The 14,376-nt window shown below is 43.6% G+C and overlaps 1 long non-coding RNA gene across 1 annotated transcript in view; it reads right to left on the minus strand.

Annotated features, from left to right (window-relative positions):
* The window catches only part of LOC132475965 (uncharacterized), a 121,395-nt gene that overhangs the window by 13,130 nt on the left and 93,889 nt on the right, over positions 1–14,376 (minus strand). The window lies entirely within an intron of this gene.

A 14,376-nucleotide genomic window follows, 5' to 3' on the forward strand; every position in this document is an offset into this window, starting at 1 on the left:
AAGCCACAGCAGAAAAGTTTGCATTCTTTCTCAAACAATCTGTGAAGGATATGGAGCAAGCTCTGCAGAAAAAACAAAAAGAAACTGAATTAAAAACTAAACTAGACAGACTCGGGTCAAGGCCGCTAGACACCCTTACAGCAAAGTTGGCTGGATGTGGTAAACAGTGCCCATTCTGCAAAGCACCATGTGAGGCAGGGGCAGAGACTCACAAGGCTCATCATGTTGAAATACATAGGCCAGAGGGGCTTGGACGTTACAGATCTAAAGACTCAAAGAAACTTTGCACTTCTATTTGCACATCCTCGGTCTTTGGTAAGGGCAAATTCAGTAATAGTGATACTAAGGGGAAGTTATATCATTACAAGGAATACAAAACAATTTACGAGGATTGGGAAATTCCTGCAGATGAGAGCTATACAGCCTCCGATTACTGGAAATATGTGCTGGTCAGGTTCAACAAGGAATTTGCTAAATTTTATCATGCAAAGCCTGCAGATATTCCCCTTGAATGGAAAAGCATCAGCAAGGAAGATGCTGATGAAGGCCTAACAAAGGTATTTGGCATTCACAAATAGGATTTGTGTACATGATGAGAGTGAGAGTTTATTCTCTGACCATGAGGAACAGCTGCTTATTTTAGAATAATATATTTGATCTAATTGGAGCATTATGAAAATCACTACAATTGTATCATGCATTATTTTATAGTGCACAAGTTAGCCTACTACATATGTGAGGCAGGAAAGGCTGAACTGACGAAATAAAAGTAGTGATACAAGGATGTGGGTCTTTACTTGTAGTTCAAACCATTTGATTACAAACCCAGCTCTGAACTTAACTTGCCTCTTTAATTTTGCGGTTGTTGTTAATGTTCCATTTAAACTTTTAAACGTTTGAGCCTGATGCTTTACATTTTTGTTTGATGATTTGACATTTTACATTAACGTAATAAACTTAGCATAAAGGCAATCCATTTTATTTTTTTAATTGTTTCAACATACTTTTGTCTGGAAAAATCGGCATTGTAAAATACTTAAAATATATTATTTGTGTCAATATTTTTGCCTAGGTTTAGATGGTGTATTTTATTTTGTATCATTCCTCTTTCCTTCAATATTCACTATTATTTTGATTTCTTATTAATTTCTTTAAAATGGCTTTATTGGACAATCTTTCAAAGCATTGTAACAATTTAGAAATAATAAGATATCTCTTGCATTGTTCCATTTTTATATAGTTACTGCATCCAGAAATATTTTTTATGTAATTTTTAATTGTTCCTTTAATTTAGCCAGTTGAAAAGTATCTGTCAAAATGAATTAAGCTGGTGTGTGTGATTTATGGTCAATTTGACACAAAATAAAGGACAGAAAAGAGTCTATGAATGTTTTTATCGTATTTCCTGTATTTCCGTGTCACTCTTACATTTAGGACTCCTAACTTTTTTCACTAAGAGCAATTCACAAAGTATTTTAGGCCTAAAAGTAGCACCTAAGTCTAGGAGAGCTTAAAAGTCCTCAAGAGGACTCCTAACTCAGTAAGACCTATTCACAAAGAATCGTAAAATGGCTGGAGACAATGGAAGACTGTGTTAAAGTGCGTATTGGAAGTTAATGTTTTTAAAAATATTTATACATAACATTCTCTGAAAATTGCTCTTTGAAATTAAAATGCAGGATTTTATCAGTTTAAAAAAGTATATCGGCAAAAAATCCAGTTTTAAAGTGACTATTTTGAGTAAGGCTTCAAAAACCGTTGTTTTTTTATGTGATACGTCAAACGCGTCATATTACGTAGGAATTGGAAGACGCGGTCGCTGTTGCTGCCTCAGCTCGATGCGTAGTTGTGAGTAGTTACCGCGGTGAGGGGTCTTGTATTCCCCCCCCCCTGTGGTTTTTGGGTTTTTCTAATCGACGAGATGAGGTTTTGTATCTGTGGGGGTTGTTCCAACTCCGACCTCCTGTCCGACCATCTCCGATTTCACAGTTTCCCCGATCGGAGAAAGGATGGAGCAGGCTTTCGAGCCTGCAAACCCTCACGTTAGTTGTACTCACTCGTTCTCCAGTAGGGGCATACACACGACCTCTTTGACGCCAGGGTTGTTGGCCTTTTCACTGAAGCAGCGCTGAAGGTCCCAGGTGGCCAGGCGCACCGCGGCCCGGCCGTCCCGCGGGCCCGGGGCCGGTGCCACGCGGGGCCGCAGGGACACCATCTGCGTGGGTCCTCCCGGCGGGAGGTCGAGGTCGTCGCTCCGGAGGCTGAACGAGGTTGGGCTCGGATGGGACCGACCCGTGTAGGTCAGCCCGCCGTTGGTATTGGTGGATGGAGTTCTTGAGCGCTCCACAAACACCTGGAAACGGATCTTGTCCAGTAGGGAGCAGTTTATGTGATCGACCCGAACCAGGTCCTCGATGCTCTTGAATGGACCGTGATGGCGATTTTCTCCGTGATGCCGCGGATGGTCATGAGCTGCGGCGGGGGGGCGGTGTTGATGTTCATGCCGCTGCAGGAGGATATATGCAGGGAGGACGGGGAGTGCTGCGACGAACTGGTCCTACTCGACACGCAGATCTCCACTTTAATAATCTCCAGTTTGGTGGCGCCTATCCCACTCACCAGCGCTAGGTCCTCCACCTTCTTGAAGCCCCCGATGCAGTCCCGGTACTCCACGATGCTCCGCGCCACGGGGCGGTTGACCCCGGGCAGGGTCATGAGCTCTTCCTCCGTGACCGTGTTGATGTTCAGCCGCTCCTGGTTCACCATAATTCTCCTGACACCACAACTCTATCTCCCTCCTATTGCCATGGTGTCTCCCCCTTTTAGGTGGTTGCTGTTCTCCCTCACGGCTAGCTGGCTCAAAATTGTACGGAAGTGGTCCGAAACTGTTATCCATTGTTGTTATGTTGCCTATGTAGTCTATGATGATTAGAACGTCCGTCTACCAATTCCTACGTCACGCTCGAAAACGAGCGTTTGAGATGCGGAAGTAAAATTGTATCACAAAAACGGCTCAAGATGCCACTTGTAGTGTAGATTTATTAATAAAAACTAAATAATCGTGTATTCGAATATTTTTCCTATATGATTCTTCACTGCAGTATCTAACTTCCAATACGCACTTTAATGAAGAGATATAGGCTAAATCGTGAGGGTATTAAACTTGTTGTGGAGTTAGTGCGGGATGCAATAACATCCCTGACAAACAGGAATAATCAGATTAGTCCCGAAATAAAATGTTTGGCAACACTACGTTATTTAGCAACAGGGAAAATGCAACTTTGCAATGCCGACGATTTAGGAATATCGCAACCATCAGTCAGCCGTGCCATAAACCAAACTATCAACGCGCTCTCTCGACCACATATCATCCAACAGTTTATCCGGTGTCCTTTGGACATTCAACAATTACACAGGAGGATCAAAGCCAACTTCATGGCAATTGCAGGTATGCCCGGTGTGGTCGGTGCTATTGACGAGACGCACATAAAAATAGTGTTCGTCAATAGGTAGAAAGTGCATTCCATCAACACGCAGGTTGTTTTTGATGCAAATTTTAACATAGCCTCCTGGATGTTGTTGCAAAGTGGCCTGGAGCTACCCATGATTCGCGCATTTTAATGGAGAGCGGTCTGAGGCAGCTTTTTGAGAGGCACCATGTAGGAGTTGGGTGCCACTTGCTGGGTGACAGTGGCTATCCCTGCAAAACGTGGCTCTTGACACCCTACCTCAATCCACAACCGGGAGCACAGTTAAAGTATAACATGTAAGTGATTACGCAGATTACGCTTAGTCCTATGCGTATAACACATCGTATTGGCTCTTTGACGCCTTTTATTTGTTGAATCCATATTTATTATTGTTTACTGTTTTCCTCCATATATGTTAGAGCACACAAACATGGAGAGAGGAATTGGGCAGATGAAACGTCAGTTTCATGTCCTCCACGGCTAAATACGCCTCACCCCAGAGAGGGCAAGCACAGTCATCACTGTATGTGCATTCTCCACAACCTCTGCAAGCGGAGGGACATTCTACAGCCAGACGATGATGATGATGATGACGACGATGAAGAGGACAATGACCACGATGATGATGATGATGATGATGGCGATTAACATGACAATGAATTTGGCCGTGTGGAACCGAGTGGACTGGGATTTAGGGATCACTTTGTGAATAAACATTTTAGGTAAACACCCTTGCCAAATCAGTGAACACACTTTTGTGTTGTTCATAACATTTATTTTCTTTCAATTTTTCAATTTTACGTATTTTTATTGTTTGTGCTCTCTCTCTCTCTCTCTCTCTCTTTAACGTGCAGGCTACAAAGTCATTAGTCTGCACAAACTTGTCATCATGCGTGTATTCTGCTAACTGCACTATAACTACTTAATAGGAATTCATTTCTAGCCTAGGCTATTTCCTTGTTTTTCTGTGATTTAGTGGGCTCGTCTGAACAACCAATCACCGAACTGACTGCTTCTAAACTCGTGCACGAGAATTGACGTAATCCATAGCAACGGCGCTTCACTCTTAGTTCACTCTTAGTGATTAATCCTTAGTAGGAGTAGGTCTCAGCGGCTTTGTGAATAACTTTTAAGAAAAAACTCCTACGTAAAATGTTTTAGCGCGAGTTAGGAGCACTCCTAGCGGTAAGATAAAATGCTTTGTGAATACGGCCCCTGAAGTCCAGGGGCCGTATTCACAAAGGATCTTAGGGCTAAAAGTAGGTCCTAACTGGCGAATTTAGGAGTAACTCCTAAAAATAATGGGCGTGTCACTCTTAAATTTAGGACTCCTAACTTTTTTCACTAAGAGCAATTCACAAAGTATTTTAGGCCTAAAAGTAGCACCTAAGTCTAGGAGAGCTTAAAAGTCCTCAAGAGGACTTCTAACTCAGTAAGACCTATTCACGAAGAATCGTAAAATGGCTGCGAGACGAAATGTTAGGGTATTAAACTTGTTATGGAGTTAGTGCGCGGTGCAATAACATCCCAGACTAACAGGAATAATCAGATTAGTCCCGAAATAAAATGTTTGGCCACACTACGTTATTTAGCAACAGGGGAAATGCAACTTTGCAATGCCGACGATTTAAAAATATCGCAACCATCAGTAAGCCGTGCCATAAACTTTCCTTTGGACATTCAACAATTACACAGGATCAAAGCCAACTTCATGGCAATTGCAGGTATGCCCGGTGTTGTCGGTGCTATTGACGGGACGCACATAAAAATAATTGCGCCATCAAAAGACGAGGACGTGTTCGTCAATAGGAAGAAAGTGCATTCCATCAACACGCAGGTTGTTTTTGGTGCAAATTTTAACATGGCCTACTCGATGTTGATGCAAAGTGGCCTGGAGCTTCAGCTACCCATGATTCGTGCATTTTAATGGAGAGCGGCATAATGCCGCGTTTCCACTGCAGGGTGCGGAACGGATCGGATCGCAAAGGTGCGGTAGGGAGGGGGCGGTATAGCCCAGCTCAGTTCCGAGGTCGCGTTTCCACTGCCGACAGTACCCTTTGTGGTAGGCCGGATGTCGATCGCCGTGGCAGCTACGTAAACATCGTAAACAACGTCTTCCTCCCCAAGAATGCAGACGAACGTCTCCACCTCCTTGTTCGCCCAAGCAAGCTTTTTACGCGACATGTTAATTGTAAAGAATAATACCTTGAGGCTACTGTTTGTTTGTTTTTATCCCCGCGTCACCCGGAAGTGGTGCGATCCGATCCGTTCCGCACCCTGCAGTGGAAACACGGCATAAGACTTGGCTCTTGACACCCTACCTCAATCCACAACCGGGAGCACAGTTAAAGTATAACATGTAAGGGATTACGCAGATTACACTTAGTCCTATGCGTAAAACACATCGTATTGGCTCTTTGACGCCTTTTATTTGTTGAATCCATACTTATTATTGTTTACCGTTTTCCTCCATACATGCTAGAGCACACAAACATACACGAAATGTTGTGGAGAGAGGAATTGGGCAGATGAAAGGACGTTTCATGTCCTCCACGGCGAAATACGCCTCACCCCAGAGAGGGCAAGCACAGTCATCACTGTATGTGCCATTCTACACAACCTCTGCAAGCGGAGGAACATTCCACAGCCAGACGATGATGATGATGATGATGATGATGATGGCGATCAACATGACAATGAATTTGGCAGTGTGGAACCGAGTGGACTGGCATTTAGGGATCACTTTGAATACACATTTTAGGTAAACACCTTGGCACAAATCAGTCAACACTTGTGTAGTTCCTAACATTTATTTTCTTTTAAAATGTACGTATTTTTATTGTTTGCTTTCTCTCTCTGTTGAACGTGCAGGCAACAACGTCATTATCGTGGTCTGCACAAAATTGTCATCATGCGTGTATTCTGCGAACTACACTATAACTACTTAATAGGAATTCATTTCTAGCCTAGGCTATTTCCTTGTTTTTCGGTGATTTAGTGGGCTCGTCTGAACAACCAATCACCGAACTGACCGCTTCTAAACTCGTGCACGAGAATTGACGTAATCCATGGCAACGGCGCGTCACTCTTAGTTCATTCTTAGTGATTCATCCTTAGTAAGAGTAGGTCTCACGGCTTTGTGAATAACTTTTAAGAAAAAACTCCTACGTAAAATGTTTTAGCGCGAGTTAGGAGCACTCGCGCTAACTCGCGCTAAAAAAAAATTCACAAAGCAGTAAGATAAAATGCTTTGTGAATACGGCCCCAGATGTACCGCGACTTCAGATTGATGTGGAAGGACAAGACGTCAGAGAACCCGACGCAGTCGTTTATTCATATCATCTAGAGGCGCACACAGCTTTTGGCTGTGATATTATGTATTATTTTATAGATGTCTATATATTATATTATATGACATTTAGATATAGAGCTCCATGTCTCCCGCCGGAGCTCCCGGAGTGTTCTAGAATGTCGTATAGAACACGGCCAAAAGCTGTGTGCGCCGGATGATATTATGAATAAACGACTGCGTCTCTGGTACTACATCATTGCTTCTTTAGCGCTTGTGTGGTCAACCGGTCACACGGTTAATCCATACCGTAGTGCAAATTCACACCGGTGTAGCCTACTCTCTATACCGTTTACCAATCACCCCTAAGTCCCCCCGACTGGCACTGATCTGTAATGTGATTGTCATTTTTTAGAGCCCCCCCTCTTACACTTCCTGCTTTAAATGACGCAAGAAATCGTAATTTTACGTTATTTAAAGTAGGAAGAGTAGAGGTAGATACGGATCCCTCCCGTCTCAGGGGAAAATTATGCAAGACCATTCAAAAATATGACTGGGTCCAACGATATAAAGCTTAATGCAAATGGGTGAAGTGTCCATTTAATAATGTAGGCCTATTACTCCTTGTATGAATATCTAATACTTTTCCAAAGACATTATGATATATTTTTAACAAATGATTTGTTTCAGCCGAAAAGTGCCTTAAATAAAAGACTCCAGTCCTATTATAGTCTTTGATGGGACAAGTGGGAGAAAAATTGTCAATGCGCGCCCCTGGTGGGTAATACCTGTATTTCTTTAAAGTGCGTATTGGAAGTTAATGTTTTTAAAAATATTTATACATAACATTCTCTGAAATTTGCTCTTTGAAATTAAAATGCAGGATTTTATCAGTTTAAAAAAGTATATCGGCAAAAAATCCAGTTTTAAAGTGACTATTTTGAGCAAGGCTTCAAAAACCGTTGTTTTTTTATGTGATACGTCAAACGCGTCATATTACGTAGGAATTGGTAGACGCGGTCGCTGTTGCTGCCTCAGCTCTATGCGTAGTTGTGCGTAGTTACCGCGGTGAGGGGTCTTGTATTCCCCCCCCCTGTGGTTTTTGGGTTTTTCTAATTGACGAGAGGAGGTTTTTGTATCTGTGGGGGTTGTTCCAACTCCGACCTCCTGTCCGACCATCTCCGATTTCACAGTTTCCCCGATCGGAGAAAGGATTTTCACTGGAGCAGCGCTGAAGGTCCCAGGTGGCCAGGCGCACCGCGGCCCGGCCGTCCCGCGGGCCCGGGGCCGGTGCCACGCGGGGCCGCAGGGACACCATCTGCATGGGTCCTCCCGGCGGGAGGTCGAGGTCGTCGCTCCGGAGGCTGAACGAGGTTGGGCTCGGATGGGACCGACCCGTGTAGGTCAGCCCGCCGTTGGTATTGGTGGACGGAGTTCTTGAGCGCTCCACAAACACCTGGAAACGGATCTTGTCCAGTAGGGAGCAGTTTATGTGATCGACCCGAACCAGGTCCTCGATGCTCTTGAATGGACCGTGATGGGTCCGATAGGCGACAATGTTCCGGGCGATTTTCTCCGTGATGGTTGTATACGTTGGCTCCCGATGAAACCCGTGCCCTCCTCCACCGAGAAAATGCCTGCAGGCAAAGCAAAAGACGGCATCCTGAGATACACTGTATTCCAACCACGGATATGGTTCCATCCAGCTCTTACAGAAACTTCTTTGCTGGACTCCAAACATCCGAGTTGGATATTTTTGTAATATTGGTCTTTTCGGACCATCCTGGGCGTTCATGCTTAAGTCACCCAGGGTGCTAGCATCATGGCTAGCAGCGCCCTCAGTAGAGGTGAAGGGTTGACTTGGACCAGGACGTTCCTCTTCTTCTACATCAGAATCAGAATCCACTACCTCTTGCATTTTTTCTTCCTCTTGAACGTCTTCTTCAACTCTAGGAATTTTTCGGATCAAATACCGATCCATTTTCGTGATTTTGTGAACGCTTGACTTAAAATTGACCGATCGCCAGGATTACTGTTACTTAGCCTACTACTCATTGAACAATCACGTTCACGCACGCAACGTGTCTGTGTCGTGCTACGTGAACAATCTGTTTATTTCAATCTGTTATTTTCTTTTGTGATTAAAATATTATTATCACACAATACATTTTATTAAGAACTCAGAATGAAATTAAATAACAATAATAAATAAACCATTATTTTCTTGGGGGTGCTATGGCCAATCTAGGGGGTGCTCTAGCACCCCCTAGCCCCCCCCTGGCGCCGCCACTGGTCTCTCCGCAGGGAGGACGGGGAGTGCTGCAACGAACTGGTCCTACTCGACACGCAGATCTCCACTTTAATAATCTCCAGTTTGGTGGCGCCTATCCCACTCACCAGCGCTAGGTCCTCCACCTTCTTGAAGCCCCCGATGCAGTCCCGGTACTCCACGATGCTCCGCGCCACGGGGCGGTTGACCCCGGGCAGGGTCATGACTCATGAGCTCTTCCTCCGTGGCCGTGTTGATGTTCAGCCGCTCCTGGTTCACCATAATTCTCCTGACACCACAACTCTATCTCCCTCCTATTGCCATGGTGTCTCCCCCTTTTAGGTGGTTGCTGTTCTCCCTCACGGCTAGCTGGCTCAAAATTGTACGGAAGTGGTCCGAAACTGTTATCCATTGTTGTTATGTTGCCTAGTCTATGATGATTAGAACGTCCGTCTACCAATTCCTACGTCACGCTCGAAAACGAGCGTTTGAGATGCGGAAGTAAAATTGTATCACAAAAACGGCTCAAGATGCCACTTGTAGTGTAGATTTATTAATAAAAACTAAATAATCGTGTATTCGAATTTTTTTCCTATATGATTCTTCACTGCAGTATCTAACTTCCAATACGCACTTTAAGAACCGAAGAGATTTGAAAGCTTTTCTGATAAAAAAGTAGTTCATAACAATGGATGTCGCTGTTATTCAGGTTTGTGATTCAAACTCCTTAAAATGTTTTATAAAGCACTTAGTTAGATTCAGATTCAGATTCAGAAAACGTAACAGAAAATCATCTTTGACGTGGCTCGACATACAAACGTGAAAATGTAGGCTACTGATAGACATTCATCCAACAACATTGATCTCTGAGAGCACACACAGTGTGTATAGATCTTAAAACAAGTATAAATATTAAAATAAATAACTAAATAAAAGCTGTGGATATGTGTAACGAAAATCAAGTGTAAAGTGACAGTGCGTCAGGGTTCCTTTGTCCATTGTCCATTGTTTATTTAAGCTGTTTATGGCAATGGGTATGAATACGTTTTTGTGTGACTAGCCAATCCTTTCTTTGTTAAACACTTTAGAGAAAGCTTATGACTTACAATATGTGGGTTCTGAATGTCAGGTGTAATTAATGTAGTAGGCCTCATGTCTGAAATAGAAGGAACATAATAGACCAAAAGTTTTTTCTCAAAATGATTTTTAATACTGCATGTGATTTCTGGCCTCCTTTCTGTTTCAAGGCCTGTTTCTACATCTGTAATTTAATCGAACTATGAACCTTGCTTCGAAGATAAATCAAAAAAAGTCTGTACTGCGCCGCAGTCATTCTCAAATCGATACGCGTCGCCTTCTGAAGTTCCTCACTCGAGCAGTTCATTCGAGTGGGCGGGAAATCTAGCCCAATCTGGCAACACTGTCTCTGGTGGCGATGACGCCGTTGCAGACCTGCCACCAGGGGGCAGCAGAACATAGAACAAAAGTGGAACAAACAGACAGACAGCCAAAGAAAATAAACAAACAATGGAGTAAAGTCTTCCGATACAGTGGCTGTTTCCCAATGTCAAGGAAGCATGCTCAACGGCCGCCCTTTTAAGGACGCTACGTCATAGAACGCCAACAAGCACTGTTCCAATGTTGAGGACACTCGAAAGCCGCGCCATTTTTGCGTCCTTTGTTTTTGAGAATTCCGAGATTTTTCAAGGATGCATCGCTGCATCCTAGACGAGCCAAAACTACCCACAATCCTCTGCGTTCACTGGGCGGGTTCTTGAAAATGGCAGAGCAGTACACGTTCAAACGAAGTGAAGTTATATTAGTTTTCAGAAATATTTTGTGCCGTATTGCTTTTTATAGATTCATCATGTTAATGCAAATAATCAAGCCTAAAGACCTGTGCCACTTTTCAAACGTTTTTGCAACTTAATGATACGTTGCTATATTTTGCATGGACGTAGCTGGTGTTAAACACCACTGTCACCAATGTAAATTTACTCGCTCACAAGATTACATTATTTATGTATACCTATTTATGTTTGTGTTGAATCGTTTTTTTTTAGGGTCAGCCCAGCAAACGGAGGCTTTTGTGCGCCTTAGGGTGGCGCACAAACATTTGTTTACCGGTGGAAGGGATAGTGCCACTATCCAATGTTGTACAATTAATGCACAACCGATCATTTGCAATGTTTGTAATTTTTAATGAACGTATTTAATTGTATTTTATATTATATACTTATGTGTTGAAAGCACTGGTAGATTGTAGGCATATATGAATGAATGAATCAGATCAGTTAAATAATATATCCAAATAAATACACGTTTATCATCTCTTTCTTTGTCTTTTTCCCCCTGCGTAATCAACCGTACTGTAAATGTGATGCATGAATTAAGTTCTCAGACAATTTCACTTAGTTTTCTAAAAATTGAATGGATTTTCCTTTTAATAAAGACAATTCGATCAACCACAACAAAGCTTTTGTGACTTCCCCAAAGAGGCTCCATGCGAAGGAGACATGACCGCATTCATAACAGACAAAAGTCAAATAAATATTGATTGCTGCCATGTTTTATTCATAAGCGCACATGTGTTTACAAGCGGACACGCAGTATTAAAAAGCGGAAGCGGAAGCGCTTCCACACTACCAAGTCGTTCCCAAAGTCCGACGTTACAAACGCTAGGAAGCACTCGATCTAGCACTCTAGTCTCATCTCCATAGGACGCGACTAGCAAGGACGCGTCCTAGCAAGGCTGCAGCCTTCACTTTGGGAAACAGCCAGTGTGGACGTGGCTTACGACACATTACAACAAAAAACGACGAGGATTCGTACAAATTCGGCCCTAATTAAATGTCAGTTTGAAGAAAAATAATTGGTCAATATTTCACCAACCATTTCCCAACTGAAATATAAACAAGAAGGGGGTGTAGGACTCAAATATTCTTCCCAAACCAGATCTTCCTAAACATTGAATTAAACACTTCGGTTTGTTCTCCAACTTGCAAAACGATATAGCATCGTTAGTTGCAGAAACCAGATGGGGGCTTATTGGATAACTGCGTGCTATCTTCGGCCAGCATCTCGGTAGCATTTTATAAGAGTAACTTGATCAGGCTTTAATTGCTCACTGTTCATCGAGTCAGGCTTTTGCCATTAGTGTCCGAGCGTAGGACGTGCAGTTTGGTGTGTGTGTGTGTGTGTGTGTGTGTGTGTGTGTGTGTGTGTGTGTGATTGTGCGTGTCAGCACGCGTTTGTTGGTGTGTGTGTGTGTGTGTGTGTGTGTGCGTGTGTGTGTGTGTGTGTGTGAGTGCCGAGAGAGCCAGATAATATGCCAGTGTGTCCTCACACAATGTGTCTTTGTGAGTGTTGGGCCTGAAGTCTGAAGAAAGGTCTCCCTATACTTCTGAGGAGGGGAGGAGAGAATGCTGAGAGAGAGAGAGAGAGAGAGAGAGAGAGAGAGAGAGAGAGAGAGAGAGAGAGAGAGAGAGAGAGAGAGAGAGAGAGAGAGAGAGAGAGAGAGAGAGAATGTTATGTGTGTGTATATTTTTGTGAATTGCTTGGTTTTTTGCGTCTGCATGTGTTGTGTGTGTTTGTGTGTGTGAGATGCTGATTTTCCCCTTGTTGACCACTCCCCCCTCCTCTTCTTCCCTGTTCCCTATTTTTAACCTCCTATCCCCCTCTTCTCTCTTCACCTATCCATCCATATATCTATCGCTCTCATCCACACAATCTGTGAGATTCGGTGAGATAGATTCGGTGTTAGCCAGCTAGCTAAGACTGTCACCTGTGTTGCCCCTGGGACCGAAAACAGAATCAGTTTGCGTTGATGCAGACGACTATGAAGAGAGGTTGCGTGTGTGTGTGTGTGTGTGTGTGTGTGTGTGTGTGTGTGTGTGTGTGTGTGTGTGTGTGTGTGTGTGTGTGTGTGTGTGTGTGTGTGTGTGTGTGTGTGTGTGTGTGTGTGTGTGTGTGTGTGTGTGTGCGTGCGTGTGTGTGTGTGTGTGTGTGTGTGTGTGTGTCTGGTGTCTTCTATTCTTATGAATTCCATTTACGTCTTAATTTTTTGCACTTGTTCCTTTTGCAAGCATATGTTCATGTTGTTTTGACACATGACACTGCCTTGTCAGAACCAGTGCGTGAGAAAAACAGAAACCAACTCGTCCAGTGATCCTGCACTTGTACTTGGTTGAATTTAGTAACCTTATCCTGCAGCAGCCAACTATGTTTAGTCTTAGGAGAGAGAGAAGCAGGAAGAGAGAGAGAGAGAGACATAAGAATACATAGAAAGAGAGACAGAGTGACAAGAAGAGAGAGGGACACACCCCCACACATAGAGAGAGAGAGAGAGAGAGAGAGAGAGAGAGAGAGAGAGAGAGAGAGAGAGAGAGAGAGAGAGAGAGAGAGAGAGAGAGAGAGAGACATAAAGGGTAAACAAGTGAAAGATTGAGAAAGAGAGAGAGACATAGGGAGGATAAAAGAGAGAGGGAGAGAGAGAGAGGGAGACATAGGGAGGAGGAAAGAGAGAGCGATAGAGAGAGCGAGATGGGAGGAGAAAAGAAAGAGAGAGGGAGAGAGAGACATAGGGCGGATAAACGAGAGAGAGAGAGAGAGAGAGAGAGAGACATAGGGAGGAGGAAAGAGAGAGCGAGAGAGAGAGAGAAATAGACAGTGCATAGTGGATGAGTTGGGGGTAATATTGACATCACAGTTGTCTGCCCTCCACACAAGGCATGCGAGGACACCATGTACAGGTTAATGAGTGTGTGTGTGTGTGTGTGTGTGTGCGTGTGTGTGTATGTATGTGTGTTTACACTTTCAATATTTAATATTCAGCAGGGAAACACCACCACTCTGCTCAGCAAAGCGCTGAAGGAATGGATATGCATGGATTTGCGCTTCTGTATATTATCATTAGAAAAGGTTGTGAGTGTGTGTGTGTGTGTGTGTGTGTATGTGTGTTTAAGTGGTAGGGGTTGGACAGTGAATACAGAGAGAGACAGCGATTCAAATTTGGAAGAAAGACAATGGTTTGATCATAGTTGCGTGTGTGTGAGTGAGTGCGTGCGAGCATGCGTGTGTGTCCGTGTGTGAGTGCGTGTGGTTTTTCGCTTCCATTAATCAACAGGTCTGGCCAGCTTCAATTACATGCCTTGTTTCTGTGTTACACACACACACACACACACACACACACGCTTGAATGTCACGTAAAAGCACCAACAGCAACCATCACAGGTTGTTCACGTAGCTCTATAGGTTCTTAAAATGGCCCGTTTTGCATGACTCGATTCAGAATGCCCAAAAATGTATACCCACACACACACACATACACATGGACCACACACACATGA

The sequence above is a fragment of the Gadus macrocephalus genome, chromosome 17 (assembly GCF_031168955.1).
Source record: "Gadus macrocephalus chromosome 17, ASM3116895v1".
NCBI lineage: Eukaryota > Metazoa > Chordata > Actinopteri > Gadiformes > Gadidae > Gadus > Gadus macrocephalus.